This window comes from Pongo pygmaeus, chromosome 20 (genome assembly GCF_028885625.2).
Source record: "Pongo pygmaeus isolate AG05252 chromosome 20, NHGRI_mPonPyg2-v2.0_pri, whole genome shotgun sequence".
In the NCBI taxonomy this organism is placed as follows: Eukaryota; Metazoa; Chordata; class Mammalia; order Primates; family Hominidae; genus Pongo; species Pongo pygmaeus.
In genome coordinates, this window is record NC_072393.2 from 44210183 (window position 1) to 44227507 (window position 17325).

A 17325-nucleotide genomic window follows, 5' to 3' on the forward strand; every position below is an offset into this window, starting at 1 on the left:
TTTGATTTCTTTCTCTTGAATATCTCTTAGAACCCTCACCTTCCTCCTTCTCTTTATTCCTACCATTGTCCTTACTCAGGACCATATAGTGAGGGTTTAAAAGTGCTGAGTCCTTGCGGTGGCTCACGCCTGTAATCCCAGCACTTTGGGAGGCCAAGGCGGGTAGATCACCTGAGGTCAGGAGGTCGAGACCAGCCTGGCCAACATGGTGAAACCCCATCTCTACTAAAAATACAAAACTTAGCTGGATGTGGTGGTATGTGCCTGTAATCCCAGCTACTCAGGAGGCTGAGGCAGGAGAATTACTTGAACCCAAGAGGTGGAGGTTGCAGTGAGCTGAGATTGCGCCACTGCACTCTAGCCTGGGTGACAGAGTAAGACTCCATCTCTTAAAAAAAAAAAAAAAAAAAAAAAAAGCAGATTCTAAACTCGCAGTGCTGCTGCTGGCTGCCTGAGCTGTGTGGCTTTGGACAAATGACTTAACCACTCTGTGAAGATGGTATCTGATGCACAGGAAATGCTGCGACGTTGGCTCTCGTCATCATCTGTGCCCATGTCTCCCTCAGCAGCCTCCTGACTGGCCTTCTCCAGTCTCCTGGTTTGGATTGAGGCTCCCTAGACCCCACCTTTCTGAGACTGGTATCTAGTCAGGTTACTCTGGGAGATCTCCACCCCCCACTGCCCAGAGAGCAGGTTCTGAGCTCTTCAGTCTCTCCACCTTCTGGCCCCGGCTGACACCATCCCTGCCACTTCTCCTGGGGTCCCCAAACGTCTGTGGTACTTTTGTCTTTCTTGCCCTTGGTGTTCCCACTCTGCAGAACGACCTTCTCTCCAGGTCACCACTGATCGCAATCGCACTCTCCTTTCAAGGCCCAGATCAGGTGTCACCTGACCTCTGCTGTCCTCAGATCACACCTCCCTGTAGCGACTGGCTCACCAGTGTCCCTCTCTGACCGAGCTGTGCACTCCTCCAGGGCAGCACTGTCAGGGTCTCCCCCAGACCCTTGGTTGTGATTCCCTCTCCTTGTCCTGAATCTCAGTTTTCCTGATAGATGAGATGTTACCTGAAGGCAGGTTTCAACTTTCAATCTTTTTTTTTTTTTTTGGGTGAAATGGAGTCTTGCTCTGTTGCTCAGGCTGGAGTGCAGTAGCGCCATCTCGGCTTACTGCAGCCTCTGCCTCCTGGGTTCAAGGGATTCTCATGCTTCAGCCTCCTGAGTAGCTGGGACCACAGGGGCCCACCACCACACCTGGCTAATTTTTGTATTTTTAGTAGAGAAGGGATTTTGCCATGTTGACCAGGCTGATATCGAACTCCTGGTCTCAAGTGATCCACCCACCTCAGCCTCCCAAAGTGTTGGGATTACAGGCGTGAGCCACCGCTCCCAGCCTGGAGGATTTTAGATTTAAAGCAAAGAGGATATTTTCCAACAAAGCAACTGCTTTTCTTTTTTCTTTTTAAATTTTGTTTATTTATTCTTAATAAAGATGGGATCTTGAATCTTGCCCAGGCTGGTCTCAAACTTCTGACTTCAAGTGATCCGCCTGCCTCAGCCTCCCAAAGTGCTGGAATTACAGGCGTGAGCTACCATGCCCTGTCTCTTTTTTTGTTTGTTTTTTTTCCAAATTGAAACAGGATCTCACCATGTTGCCCAGGCTGGATTGAACTCCTGACCTCAAGCAGTCCTCTCGCATTGGCCTCCCAAAGTGTTGAGATTAGAGGTGTGAGCCACCGTACCTGGCCCTGTAGAGGGGAGGCATTGATGAAGGTCAAGAAGTCCTGTTAGCTCTCCCTTCAGAATCTACCCCAGGTCCTTAGTTCTCTCCAGCCTCACTGCTGGAGCCCTCGCCCAAGCCACCATCTTGCAGTCCACACATGGCCACTGGGATTGGGGCGGTGTTCTCCCCGCAAAATCTGGCTGTGCTCCTCCCCCGTGAGGCCCTCCAAAGGCTTCCTGTTGTTCTTAGGATGAAACCCACACTGCCAGCCGAAGCTCCTCAGGCTCCCACCCTCTACAGGCTCTTTCTGCTCCAGCCACACTCACCAGGCCTGAGTTCCCACCTAGTGCCTTCCCTGGGAATGATCTCCCCCTGGTTGGCTCTTTCTACTCAGGCTCAAATGTCACCTCCACTGAGAGGCCTTTCCTGACCTGCTGAGCTTGATTCCCTCCCCTCCCGTCACGTTACTCCGTGTTATGGTACCCATCCCTGTCTCCTTAGCTTGTTTTTGTCTGTATTGGCTCTTCCACTAGAGCCACTAGAGTAAGTTGCATGAGGGCAGGGATGTCTGTTTAATCCCAGTGCTCAGGATAGTGTATGGCTTGTGATAGATGCCCAATACATTTTAAAATGAGAATGAATGAAGTTTGGGAGGGGCTCAGAGCAGTGAGTCTCCCCATTGTGGGGGGACTGGGGAGTGCCTGGGAGGGGCTATCTGGTGCCAGCGGTTTGGAGTGGCTGGGATGACTCTGGAATCCTGTGAGGCCCAGTCAGTTTCTTTGGTTCTCATGCAGTGCAGTGCCCTCAGACCTAACCATTTTGTTCTGTGCTGGCTTAAAAGGGTCTGCTTCCCTCCCAGTGCAGCCCCTGACTCTCCTCTTTCTCGCCCCCCGCCCTCCTTCAGAGAAAGCAGGTGGTGAGGGCTCTCTAACCCAGACAGGACTTGCTGTTCAGCCCCAGCTTGAAATTGATTTCCTCCAGTCCTCCTTGAGCCAGGCCTCCTAGGCCACTGGTGGGAGGGAGAATGAGACAGCCATTTGGCCCACAGGCCACCAACTTTTACCCCCCTTCTCTAAAAGACACACAATGGCAGTTGGGCTGCACCTTTGTGAGTCACCGGTGATAGCCCGTCATAAATTGTTATTTCCTATATTTCCAGAGCAGCTTTATCGGGCGTTGCCTGTGCAGTCCGGGAACCGATTTGATATGGGGTCAGTTAACACGCTGTCTTGTTGAAATCTGTCATCATGCCCATATAAGGCAAACTCCTTGGGTTACTTTTTACCTTGGCAGAATCACAGGAATGTCAAGGTAACCAGGCCACCTCAGCATAGCTCTGATTCTCACCCGGTCACCTGACTTGCCCGCCCTCCCCCATGACTCACCCAGTGGCTCAGCATGGGGCCTGCTGCACTGTGGCTGCTGGAATCTGCCAAGGGCCTCCTGGGACTGCCCTTGGTTTTGTGTCTTCCTTAGAGTAGATCAAATGAGAGGAACCATGTGAAGTAGCTCACACAGGGCCTAACAGAGCAAACACAAGAAGTGGAAAGCAGCCTCAGTGAGGCTTTGAGGTTAGTTTGGGGGTTGCGGGGGTCCCAGCTCTGCTGCTTAACAGCCATGTGGCTGTGGGTATATCCCCCAGCATTCAGAGCCTTATCTGTAAAATTAGAGCACGCAGAACAAACCCTGGTACACACTAAGTGCTCAATAAATGTGAGTCATTTGTGTAATTATAGTAGGGTAGGCCTTATGCCCCACCCAGTCATAAAAATGCCTCTTACTGTCGTTGGTTCAGGCTAAGCCCCTTAGTAGCTTTCATGGGGCAGGTTGACATGGTACCCAGAGTCCTCCTCAGTCTTCTTCCCATGGTGTAGTGAGAGCACTCAGGACCATCTAGGCCTTTCCTGGAAAACTGAACCCACACCTTCCTGGTGCTGCCCCACCCTGGTCCCCCACCCCCTGCATGACAAACTGCTCCTCCCTTGTTCTGGGGCCAGGAGTCAGATCTGCCCCTGAGAGCAGCAGGGGCCCCTTTGTCCTTTGACGTCATACTCACACCGCTCCTGGAGACAGCCACCCCTTCATGCCAGCCCCAGGAAGGCTTGTAGGTGGGGCGAGCCAGGGTGAGAGTGTAGCCCTGTTCCTCGGCCAGGGCAGATGTTTCACCATTTTTAATGGAGCAATTATGAGTCAGAGGTTTCAGTCTACTGGTTCCTCCCGATCCTATAATTACTCTTTGGCTATAGAATCCTGTTTTGGTCTCTTCTTTTCTTTTCTCTTCTCTTTTCTTTTCTTTCTCTTCTTTCTCTCTCTGTGGTCATGGTCAGGTTTTTCTTTTTTTAAATCCTCCCAAGACACTGTTAATGTTGTCTGTCTCATGCATCCAAGGAATCTGAGATGGACTGAATATTGTCAAGGGAAAAAAAAAGAGACCCCAAATCCAGAGGGATTTCTTAACCCACCCAAATGGCTTTTATTTTTTATTTTATTTTATTTTATTTATTTATTTATTTTTTTGAGACGGAGTCTTGCTCTGTAGCCAGGGTGGAAGGCAGTGGCGTGATCTCAGCCCACTGCAACCTCCGCCTCCCGGGTTCAAGTGATTCTCCTGCCTCCAACTCCCAAGTAGCTGGGATTACAGGCACGTGCCACCATGTCCAGCTAATTTTTGTATTTTTAGTGGAGACAGGGTTTCGCCATGTTGGCCAGGATGGTCTCGAACTCCTTACCTCGTGATCCACCCACCTTGGCCTCCCAAAGTGCTAGGATTATAGGTGTGAGCCACTGTGCTCGGCCAACCCACCCAAATTGTGTACCCCACACCATCCTAGTGCTTGGGAGCCAACACCCACTCACAGGAGGCTAAGGGCAAGTTTAGATAACTCAACACCACCAGTTAGTTGCCTTCTGGCAAACTTCCAACTCCAAGCCTGAAATTTCTGGTTGGAGTTACTTCCCAGATGGACTCAGGGATTCATTCACCCCCTCATCCAGTGCTCACGGAGCCTCTGTGAGGTGCAGGCCTGGAGAGGAGCCCTGTGGCCTCGGCGAAGGACAGGCAGGCTGGTGAGCACCCAACCTCTGGAGGGAGGGGACTCAATTATGCAGATGAAGGCCCCTAATCCTCTCAGTGCTCCAAACTCACTCTGCTTCTGAAAGGGATCTTCTTACCCTGGGTTCAGAGAGTAGGAAGCCCTCGGGGACCGAGTATGCGTGAAACAAGCCCAAGTCTGTGGGGCTGTACATGGTCAAGATCACAGATTTCCAGACCAAGACGGCTCCACCCTAGCCGGGATGCCCACTCCGAGACACCCCTCTCTGCTTTTGCTGGAATAGGAGAATGGCCCTGACTTGGCCATTAGGCAATCAGAGCCTCTCAAAACAGGAAAAAGGAAAAGGATCACCAAGTAGGAGTTTCAGTTGTCAAAGACAAAACCCTTACCACGATTAAAGATTACTCCAGGGCCTGGCATATTCACCTTTCCACCAGCAGGGCCCAGTTTACGGATCATTTGAATACTAGCAAAAAAACAAGCCATCTGCTGGAGAGATGAACAGAGGGAGAAACAGGAGTGTCTGCCCTGCTCCCAGACACCCCTTTCCTGTGGCACTTTCTGCACCTGGCAAGATCTACTGGGGAACTCCCGGGGTCCCACTAGCTCAGGACGGGTGTGTAGCACTTGCCTAAATAACAATCCCATCAGTGCCCTGTCTGACCTTTTCTCCCCAAATGCCAAAGGCCTCCTGTCTGGATGAACAAATCCCTGGGCGGATTTGTCCAGACTAAAACATTAATTCTAAAGACTGGGCCCCTTAGGCACTCGCTAGGATTCCAGGCCACACCGTCTCAAGGCCCGAATTGGCTTACTTGGCTATCTTTTTGAAAGATCAAAGTTTAAACCAGACGATCTTTAGTCCCCCACCCCCACCCTGAAACCTGAGCTCAGCTGTAAGCATTGAAAGTAAATGGGGTGTTTGTAGCTCACCCTCCCTGTTCTCCAGGTGAAGGGCCCCGTGTGCCTGATCATTTCATAGCAAAATGCTAGATGGGGCCAGAGGAGGCGGAGGGCAAGGCCCCAGCCTATGCTGCTGCCCTAATTTTTAAACTGCCTTTTGGGAGTGGAAGTTTCCTCTGTTAAAGGTAGTTATTTCAAGGTAGGACTCACCATCTCCTCCTCCCGGAGAGAAGCTCTGCCTGGAGGGCTGAGCACTGCCTCCCGCTCTGCTCTGTGGGCCCCACCTGCCTTGGGTTTAGACCTATCTCTTCCTGTGCAAGTGGACTCTGTGTGAGGAGTGCAGGCTCTTCCCCTTGGGGAGAACCCAGTTCTTTGACGTATAATCTGAGTGGTTTGGGTTGGTTGGTTGGTTTCCCGTGTGTGGGATGGCTCCGGAAGTCTGTTTGAGAACAGAGGCAGGCTCAGACGGGGGCAGCTCCTACCCCGGGCCGCCTATCCCCCTTTCCCCTGGAGTTTCTTTTAGCTCCAAGCGTCCATTCCAGTCTAACAAATCTGGTGGCAGAGTCTCTTTTTTTTTTTTGAGACAGAGTCTCTCTCTGTTGCCCAGGCTGGAGTACAGTGGCACAATCTCGGCTCACTGCAGCCTCCACCTCCTGGGCTCAAGCGATTCTCTTGCCTCAGCCTCCTGAGTAGCTGGGATTACAGGCGTGTGCCACCACGTCTGGCTAATTTTTCTGTATTATTAGTAGAGACGGAGTTTCACCATGTTGGCCAGGCTGGTCTTGAACTCCTGATCTCAAATGATCCGCCTGCCTCGGCCCTCCAAAGTGCTAGGATTACAGGCATGAGCCCCTGCATTCAGCCCCTCTGGTTCTACTAAGACCTCAGATCTTTCATTTATGGAACAAGGGGGTTGGATTAGATTGGTGGCTCTCAGCCCTCACTTCATGTTAGACTCACTAGGTGGACTTTGTCAAATGTCATTGCCCAGGGCCCACCTTGAGGGAATCTGTCTCATTTGCCTGTGGTGAAATTCAGGTATTTTTAAAAAGCTCCCAGGTCCCATACATCTACTGTCAATTGATTTTCAACAAGGGTGCAGGACCATTCAATGGGGGAAAGAATAGTGTTTTCAACAAATAGTGCAGGAACAACTATTAATAGATACCCATCTGCAAAGAATGAAGTTGAACCTTTACCTCACACCGTATACAAAAATTAACTCCAAATGGATCAGATACCTAAATGTAAGAGCTAAAACTGTAAAACTCTTAGAAGAAAACACAAGTGTAAATCTCATGACCTTGGGTTAGGCAATGGTTGTTAGATATGACAGCAGAAACACAACCGAAGAAAAATAGATAAATTAGACTGTTTCAAAACTGGAAACTTTTTGCTTCAAAGGACACTATTAAAGTAAAAAGACAACCCACAGAATATTTACAAATTGTATATCTGATAAGGGTCTACTGTCCAGAATGTATAAAGGACTCTTAAATTCAGCAGTAAAAAGACACACCAGTTAAAAATGGGCAAAGGATTCAAATAGACACTTCTCCAAAGAAGATCTACAAATGGTCAATAAGCACATGAAAAGGTGTTCAATGTCATTATTAATTAGGGCAAATCAAAACCATAACGTGGTTGAGCCTGGTGGCTCATGTCCATAATTCCAGCATTTTTGGAGGTAGAAGTGGGAGGATGGCTTGAGGCCACGAATTGGAGACCAGCCTGGGCATCATAGTGAGACCCTGTCTCTACAAAGAATTAAAAAATTAGGCCCGGCACAGTGGCTCATGCCTGTAATCCTAGCACTTTGGGAGGCCGAGGCGAGTGGATCACCTGAGGTCAGGAGTTTGAGACCAGCCTGGCAAACATGGTGAATGAAACCCTGTCTCTACCAAAAAAAAAAAAAAAGAAACCCACAAAAATTAGCTGGACATGGTGGCGGGCGCCTGTTGTCCCAGCTGGTGGGGAGGCTGAGGTGGGAGAATCGCTTGAACCTGGGTGGGAGAGGTTGCATTGAGCCGAGATCACGCCATTGCACTCCAGCCTGGGCAACAGAGTGAGACCCTGTCTCAAAATAATAAATAATAATAAAAATGAGAAATTGGCTAGGTGTAGTAGCATACTCCTGGGAGGCTGAGGTGGGCAGATTGCTTGAGCCCAGGAGTTCAAGGCTGCAGTGAGCTATGATGACACCACTGTACTCCAGCCTGGGCAACAGAGTGAGACCCCAACCCTAAAACAAAAAAACCAAAAAACCACAATGAGATACCACTGCACACCCACCATGATGGCTATAATCAGAAAGTCAGATAATAAGTATTGGTTAGGATGGGAGAAATCAGAACCCTCACATTGCTTGTCAAAGTGTAATGTGGTGCAGCTTCTTGGGAAAACAGTCTGGCAGTTCCTCAAAATTTAAACATGTTTTGTATTTTTAGTAGATGGGGTTTCACCATGTCACCCAGGCTGGTCTTGTCTCAGCCTCCCAAAGTGTTGGAATTACAGGCATGAGCCACCACACCCAGCCAAGTTCCTCAAATTTTTAAATATAAGAGGTATCATATGACTCAGCAGTTTTACTCCTAGGTATATGCCCAAGGCAATTGAAAACATGTCCACATAAAACTTGTACATGAATATTCATGGTGGCGCTAATATCCAAAAGATAGAAGCAACCCAAATGCCCATCAGCCAATGAATGGATAAATAAAATGTGGTATATCCATACAATGGAATGTTACTCAGACAGGAATGAAGTACTGATACGTGCTACAACATGGCTGAACCTTGAAAACATGCTAAGGAGAAGCCAAACTCAAAGATCATATACCATATGGTTCCACTTGTATGAAATGCCCAGAATAGGCAAATTGCAAGAGACGAAAAGTAGGTTAGTGGTTGCCAGGGACTGGGGGCTGGGTAGGAGGGAAGTGGGGTTGGGGAGTAACTGTACCAGTTTTGCGGTGGTAGACATGTTCCTTGTGTTTTTGGTTTTTTGTTTTGTTTTGTTTTTTGTTTTGAGATAAGGTCTCACTGTCGCCCAGGCTAGAGTGCAGTGGCGCTGTCATAGCTCACTGTAGCCTCGAATTCCCAGGCTTAAGTGTTCCTCCCACCTCAGCCTTCTGAGTAGCTGGGACTACAGGCAAGAGTCACCATACCCAGTTAATTTTTAATTTTTTTTTTCTTTTTCTTTGAGATGGAGTCTCGCTCTGTTGCCCAGGCTGGAGTGCAGTGGCGCGATCTCAGCTCATTGCAACCTTTGCCTCCTGGGTTCAAGCGATTCTCCTGCCTCAGTCTCCTGAGTAGCTGGAACTACAGGCGTGCGCCACCATGCCCGGCTACTTTTTGTGTTATTAGTTAGAGATGAGGTTTCACCATGTTGGCCATAAGAGACAGGACTAGCTGGATTTCCTAGGCCGACTAAGAATTCCTAAGCCTAGCTGGGGAAGGTGATTGCACCCACCTTTAAACACGGGGCTTGTAACTCAGCTCACACCTGACCAATCAGGCAGTAAAGAGGGCTCATTAAAATACCAATTAGGTTAAAAGCAGGAGGTAAAGAAATAGTCAAATCATCTTATCATCTGAGAGCACAGGAGGAGGGACAATGATTGGGATATAAACCCCAGGCATTTGAGCCAGGAGTGGGCAACCCCCTTTGGTTCCCCTCCCACTGTATGGGAGCTCTGTTTTTCACTTTATTAAATCTTGCAACTGCACACTCTTCTGGTCCACGTTTGTTTCGGCTTGAGCTGAGCTTTCGCTCAGCGTCCTTCACTGCTGTTCACCGCCGTCACAGACCCACTGTTGACTTCCACCCCTCCAGATCCAGCAGGGTGTCTGCTGCATTTCTGATCCAGCGAGGTGCCCATTGCTGCTCATTCGGGCTAGAGGCTCGCCATTGTTCCTGTGCGGCTAAGTGCTCGAGTTCGTCCTAATCAAGCTAAACACTAGTCACTGGGTTCCACGGTTCTCTTCCATGACCCACGGCTTCTAATAGAGCTATAACACTCACTGCATGGCCCAAGGTTCAATTCCTTGGAATCCGTGAGGCCAAGAATGTCAGATCAGAGAACAAAAGGCTTGCTGCCATCTTGGGAGCAGCCGCCACCATCTTGGGAGCTCTAAGAACAAAGACCCACCGGTAACAGCCGGGCTGGTTTTGAACTCCTAACCTCGTGATCTGCCCGCCTTGGCCTCCCAAAGTGCTGGGATTACAGGCATGAGCCACCTTGCCTAGCCTTGTTCTGGAATTAGATAGTGGTGATTGTTGCACAATCTTGTGAATATACTAAAACTCCCTGAATTTTACGTAAAAGGGTGAATTTTTTGGTATGTTATGTAAATTACATTGCAATTTTTAAAAATTGATTCCTCAAATTATGTACATATTTAAAGAGTACATGAAAGAGAGGGAGAGAAAGAAAAGCTGGATGCGAGGTGCCGCAACCTGGTTCCACTCACCCCTAGATTTGTTGAGTACCTGCTATGTGAAAGGCACCAGTCCAGGCAGTGGGTTCCCACAGCAAACAGAACCCTCCTCTGGGGAGCTTATGCTGCACTTGGGAGGGAGACTGGTTATGAACAAAGAACATAGTTTTCGATGGTGAAAGGTGCAGTGAGTAAAACAACGCAGTGTGAGGCCAGGTGTGTTGGCTCATGCCTGTAATTCCAGCACTTTGGGAGGCCGAGGTGGGTGGATCACCTGAGGTTGGGAGTTCGAGACCAGCCTGACCAACATGGAGAAACTCTGTCTCTGCTAAAAATACAAAATTAGCCGGGCCTTTAATCCCAGCTACTCGGGAGGCTGAGGCCAGAGAATAGCTTGAACTCAGGAGGCAGAAGTTGCGTTGAGCCGAGATCACGCCATTGCACTCCAGCCTGGGCAACAAAAGTGAAACTCCGTCTCAAAAAAAAACAAAAAAAACAAAAACAAACCAACAACAACGCAGAGTGGAGTGATAGCCTAGGGCCTAGGGGAGATGACAGAGTCCAGGAAGGCCTCCTGGGTTGCTGACATTTGAGGCAAGTCCTGAGTGATGAGACAAAACCAGCTCTATAAAGAGCTAGACGAAAGTCTTAGACCAGTATTTCTCATGAGGAGGAGACAGCACTCCAAAATCCATCCTTTGGCCTGGCGCGGTGGCTCACGCCTGTAATCCCAGCACTTTGGGAGGCTGAGGCGGGTGGATTACCTGAGATCAGGAGTTTGAGACTAGCCTGGCCAACATGGCAGAAACCCGTCTCTACTGAAAATATAAAAATCAGCTGGGTGTGATGGTGGGTGCCTGTAATGCCAGCTACTCGGGAGACTGAGGCAGGAGAATCACTTGAACCGGGGAGGTGGAGGCTGCAGTGAGCCGAGATCATGCCACTGCACTCCAACCTGGCGACAGAGTGAGACTGTGTCTCAAAAAAAAAAAAAAAAAAAAAAAGAACAAACAAACAAAATCTGTCCTTTGCAGCACAACACGCACACTTTCTGGCACCTCAAAGGGGATTGTCCAAGACTGGAACACTGGCTGCAGGGAGGGGGCCGGGTGCAAAGAGCTGGTTTCTGGGTGGACACGCAGGACCTTTGGAATGCTCGCTACCCCACTCAGCAGTATTTATACCTCTCCTCCAACTGCGAAGTCAGAGCTTTTTCATGCAGGCTGAGAAAACTCCGAATAAGGCAACTTCAGGCCAGGACATAAGACGCATTCCATATTTCACTGTAATTGCTTTCAAATTAGGTTATGTCGTCATGTAACAGGCACACACAGTGCACTTGCTTTGCCCCCGGCCGGGGTTGGGTCCTGGACAGGCAGCCCCGTGTGTTGCTGAACTGCCACAGTGCCAGCCCTGATTGCCTGGGCAGTGGGGCTGTCTGCGTCCCATGTTGCTGCACCCATCTAATTTGTGGCTGTGTTATCTTGACCTGCTTGTTTTCTGTTCTTTCAACCTGCTCCCTGGCTTTTATCTCCTTCAGAATCTGGTGGCAGTGGATCTTCAAAAAGTGCTCAGGTGTGCAGTCTCACAGACAGGCCAGAGGCTCCACGGGCCCCCTTGCCAGGGCGAGCATCTCTACCTGTGCCGCTGGTAACCCAGATTCCAGAAGGCTTAGCCGTCTGGCCCTGAAAGCGCCTTTATAGTTGGTGATGAAGCCCATGGGCTGGGGAGCCGTTTCTGCTTTCAGGAACTGAAAAGATGCCCCAGTGGGGCTAGGCCTTGCCTGAGGTCTGGCAATAGCCTGCCAGATGGGTGATAAGAAGGCCTACCCAGGTGATAAGCCTACCCAGGAATAAATAGCTGTACCTCCCGTGTGTCCAAGCCCTGGACACCCTTCCCTAGGACCCGTGGAAGCAGGAACCATGGGCAGCGTCAGAGGCCACAGCAGGCAAGGTGGGAGTTCAGGAGGTGGGACGGCGCCCTCCCCCTCAAAGCAACTGATGCCCCAGCGGAGCGACAAACCCTACACGGTATTTCAGAGCCAAGGTTTGAAAATTCCTAGGGTGCTAGGGAGCTCCGTCTGGCCTCCGGGTACCTGGGGGTGGGGCTGGCTGTGGCCAGTTGCAGTCAACCCTGAGCCTGGGCAAAATGCATGCAGGCTGGTCCTCCTGGGTGATACCCTGCTAGGCGAGTGGGCAGTGTACACGGCAGAAGAGGGTTGCGGCATGAGGCAGCAAACAGTTTTTTCTAAAATCTTGTCAAGCACAGGGTCCGTGGAATCCACATGTGAGCATCAGCCTGGTGGGTGGGGAGAGTGAAGCCTGCGATCCAGTCTGGATCCTGTGCTACACAGTGCAGAGCCTGCATGCTCACCCCGCCTGAGGGATTGCTCGAGCCTATTTCTAGGTCCAAAGCGACTTTGCAAGAGACTCCCTTTATTCTGGGCTTAGTGGAATTCCAGCTTCCAACAGCCATTTCCCTCCACCCCCTTCAGTTCTGAGAACATGTTTTGTAACAGGAAGGCAGGAAGAAAAGAGAAGGCGAGTTTGTTCAGCTGGGTCAGCCGCATCCCACCAGGGCCCTTTCTTCCCTCCAGCTCACCATCGCTCTGCCCATTGGAACCACTCGGTTGCCCTGTGTCTGCCGAATGTTTGTTTCTTAATCAGTGCCCCAGAGTAGAGAGGGCTTTGCCTCTTCGGGTTGAGGGAGGGAGTCATTGATGAATGGCTCATTAAAGCCCACTGCTGCCACATTCCTGGGTGCTTAGGTCACCTCCTGAACAATATCCATCATTCATTCACCTACCGCCCCACATCCTGGCGGCTGGGAGGGGTCCCTGTGACACAGGAAGGACTTTATGACCAGAGATGCTAGGTCTCCATCTCCCTCCTGCAGCCCACAGTGACAAAGCAGAAACTGCTCTTGGGGCCCCCTGAAGTGCACCTTAGCTGGGTCACCATGGGCCTTGGCACACGGAGGTGTGACAGTGGATCCCAACTCAACCGACAAGCTTGCCTTTCTCTGTTCTTCCACCCCCCTTCCCCCAATTCACACCCTATGCTATTTTAGCAACCAGAGAAGCCTCTTTAATAGGCTGCCCGCGTGCAGGGGCAAGCTCTAAAGCCTTCTCTCTGTGGTTTGGTTCGCATGTGTTCTCAAAGACACATGAGTCCACATCATTCCTTCCTCCCTAGATAGGTCAAGGGCTGGGTGCAGGCTGCCTTCACAGGAGGGCCAGGGACAGGCTGGGAGCAGCGGGGCCACCTTTTGAGAAGCGGGCGAGCTTCTGAGGCGTTGCTCTGCCTGCCTGCCTGCCTGCCTGCCTTGCTCTCTGAGTTTACCTCTAGCTTGGGGACCAAGGGTGGGCTGGGGCCTTCTTTTTTTTTTTTTTTTTTTTTTTTTGAAACGGAGTCTTACTCTGTCTCCCAGGCTGGAGTGCAGTGGCATGATCTCGGCTCACTGCAACCTCTACCTCCCAGGTTCAAGCAATTCTCCTGTCTCTGCTTCCCGAGTAGCTGGGATTATAGGAGCCCGCCACCACGTCCAGCTAATTTTTGTATTTTTAGTAGAGACGAGGTTTCACCATGTTGGCCAGGCTGGTCTTGAACTCCTGACCTCAAGTGATCCGCCCGCCTTGGCCTCCCAAAGTGCTGGGATTACAGGTGCGAGCCACCGCATCCGGCCCTGGCTGGGGGCTTCTTGACCTGACTGCTGTCTCTCCCTCACTGGCCAGCACCTCCCATTGTACTCAGACATCGTGGAATGGATGCCCACCCCGTGTTTGTATGTATCATCTGTGTCTGTGTGACATTAAGCAAGTCACTGAACCTCTCCCTGCCTCAGTTTCCTCATCAAATGGAGATAATATCTCATGTGATCATGAGGTTGGAGGTTTTAAGGAGTTGCTAATGTGTAAATAGTAAGAACTAGCAATTAGCCCTTATAGCATAATTACCTTTAATATGTCATGCCCCCCTGCACCCCAACGCTGAGTGTAATTTTGTGGGCGGGGGGGCGGGTTGAGACAGGGTCTGGCTCTGTCACCCAGGCTGGAGTGCACTGACACAATCTCAACTCACTGCAACCTCTGCCTCCCAGGCACAAGCTGTCTTCCCACCTCAGCCTCTCGAGTAGCTGGGACTACAGGCGCTCAGTACCATGCCTGGCTAATTTTTGTAGTTTTTGTAGAGATGGGGTTTTGCCATGTTGCCTAGGCTGGTCTCAAACTCCTGGGCTAAAGCAATCCTCCCGCCTCGGCCTCCTAAAGTGCTGGGATTACATGGTGTGTGCCACCATGCCTGGCTGGCCAGAACGTAAATGGTAACTGTTTTGCTTCCTCCTGTGTCCAGTACATAATAGGGCTCCAAGTCAGTGTTTGTGAGGCAGGTGCATGCCTCTTAGGTGCGGTCCTGAGGGCATGGCCACTGCCACGCTCTGGACAGTCAGAGTCGCTGCTGCCCCTAGAAGATGACTGCGATCATGAAGCCCAGGAGAGCTTGATGCTTTTTGCCTTTCCCTCCTCCCACAGAGGGCTGGCAGCTGTGGTTCCTCCCAAATGAAATAGAAATCTTGAGTTTGCATTTCTTCTTTGGTGTGCCGGCAGGGCACCTCTGCCTTCCTCTTCCTGCCAGGGGGAGGGAGTTTTTCTCAGGGGCTCTTCACCCTGTTTTATTCCTGGCCATCACACATTGACCCTTGTCCCCTTCAGCTCTTTCCCCGCATGGCAGGGACAGCATGACCATTTAATGGCTTTGTGAGGCCAGCATGCCAGCCTCACTCCTTTACTCCCTTCCTTCTCGGAGTGAGCTCTGTCCCTTCTGCAGGAGGGCTTTGGCATGTGCTCTTCCCAGTATCTGGAAGATCTCCCTCATTTTTGTCTTATTAACTCCTCATCCTTCAGCTCAGAGTTTGAGAATGACCTCTTCAGGGGCACCTTTCTGTGTCTGCCTCGCCACTCGCTTGGTGCCCCTGCCCCCCCGCCACCATGCTGACCGCACTCTTCAGCTCCCATCACAGGGGAGGGGACACAAACTCGGCCCTAGGAGCCCAGCACCTGGCTTTAAACCCAGCTCTGTAACTTTCTAGGTGTGTGACTGATGGGAGCAAGCACTTCACCTCTCAGGCCCTCCGTTTCCTCATCTGTAAAATGGAGGCAGTACTAGCACCTCCCTCCAGAGATGATTACGAGGGTGAGAGAATTAGTAAGTGACCAAATGCCTCGAGCAGTGCCCGCCCCTAGTACACTCTATAGAAGTGTCTGCTGCAGTTATTGCTGTTATTATTACCACTTTTTCTAAGGGCGTTATTTCTGGAGTGGACTGATTGCTTGATTAATGAGATCAGACCTGGAGCCTCATGAGAGTGTCTGCTTTTGCTCACTGTTACGGATTCGGCACAGGGCCTGGCCCTCTGCTGACCCCCAGCACTTGCTTGTCCAGGGAATGAATATGTACGGACCCATGGTGGCCTGGGGCATCACGAGGTCGGCTGCCCACATTCTGAGAATTCTGCATGGTGGAGGGTGGCGTGGTGGGCGCATAGGGCCTCCATCTATAGAAACCACCTCTCCACACCATCCACCCCACGCAGCGTAGTCTAAACCGGGTAGGGAGAGGAAGGATGGAAGCAGAGTGTTATTTTTGTAACCAAGTAGAAAAAGCGATGAATTTTTAATGTCCCATTCGAACTCCAGCTCCTACTCACCAGTCTCTCCGCATGGAGAAGTGGCCGTCGTGGTCGACCTGTTCCCAAGGATGGCCTTGTGAGTGCAGGCTCTCCTCACCAGAGCTGAGGGCTTTGTGAACCTCTGATGTCAATAGATGCCCCTCATCTTCCAGGAGGACAAAACAGGGCAAAGCAAGACATGGGGTGAGGACAGGAGCGCATCAGTGGGGTTCCCCAAGCCTGTGTCAGGTCCGGATCTGGGCGGGAGTTCCCTTCTGCGTCATCCAGGCCAGGCAAGTGGGCGTCCTCCCTGAGCACCTGTGCTTGGGGCTTTGCCTGTGTCAGTCAGGAAGACAGAGCACACGGAAGAGTTACCATTGATTTCAGAGCAGACCTTCCTTTGACATGCATTTAACACAGCACGGAGTGATTGACATGCGTCCTTGTGTTTAATCCCTATCTTAACCTCTCGGTTAGGGTCCTGTTTATCAGTGAGGAAACTGAGGCTTATTGCTTGCCTGAGGCCTCAGTGGCAGAAGCAAGATATGAATCCGCACCTGTGTGATGCCCAAGCCAGAGCTCTTGTTTACTACCCAGAGAAGATGAGCACAGGTGGGATGTACATATGGAGGGCGGATAGGGCAGCAGCCCCTCTGAGGACAGGTGGCCAGAACCCAAGTGGCGAGGTTTGTTCACAGCCTCCACAGGGTGGGGTGGGGCCATCTGCAGAGGGTCTTCTGCCATCCCATTTTCCCTGCATACCAGTGGGTGGTCTGAGTGCCTTTGCAGAGAAGAGACTGGATCTCAGCACGTGCTTGTGCGTGTGTGTACATGCACACACATGCGTGTGATTCATCTGGCTCTTTATGCCAAAGAGCCTGTCAGATGCTTTAAATGTATTTTCCCCAGTTTAATTCTTAGAGCACGCTGCAGGAGGTAGATTCTTATAAATCCATCTTACAGGTAAGGAAACAGACTTAAGTAGGTAAAGTCACTTGGTTGAAAACATGGAATGAGTAAGCCAAGGGGCTGGTATTCAAACCCAAACCCAGGTCTGTGCCCCTGCAGAGCCTGCAGGAGCAGCCCACACAGGGTGAGGCTGTAAGGGATGCTGTTTGCACGCGTGCCCGGCCCTCCCTGCAGCCCAGGTGCCTAGGTCTGGGCCTGGCAACACCAGAGCATGGGGCCTTGCCCTAGGGGAACAGCCTTCTTGTGTCCTCAGGCTGTGGGATGTGTCTTGGCTACTTTGCTGCCCAGCAGTGCCTGCCCTCAGGCACATGTGAGAGTAGAGGCCTAGCATCCGTGGCCACTTCCTTCCCAGCCCATTTGCTGCTGCCCTCTGCTCCGCAGGGCTGCTGGGCTCCACGCCTGCTTGCTGCCTGCCATCAAGGCTGGCAGTGCTCTGGGGCTGTAAAGGTGCAGGCGCCGTACTTCCCACCCCCGGGAGCTCGCACATGGTAGGAGAGAAAGCTCATGTGCATGGAACATCCAATAAGACTAAAAGTGACTGGGGGTTGCTACGGGAGAGGTGCTGAGGGTGTAAAGG

At 51.0% G+C, this 17325-nt stretch overlaps 1 protein-coding gene and 1 long non-coding RNA gene across 3 annotated transcripts in view; one reads left to right on the plus strand and one right to left on the minus strand.

Moving 5' to 3' along the window:
• Positions 1-17325, plus strand: part of ACTN4 (actinin alpha 4) — an 82777-nt gene that overhangs the window by 32960 nt on the left and 32492 nt on the right. The gene's annotated exons all lie outside the window — the stretch shown is intronic.
• LOC129019627 (uncharacterized) lies at positions 1474-5667 on the minus strand. The gene is made up of 3 exons (XR_008495691.2): positions 3501-5667; positions 3105-3240; positions 1474-1744 (listed from the first exon to the last, which is right to left on the minus strand). It is a non-coding gene; the product is annotated as an uncharacterized LOC129019627 (long non-coding RNA).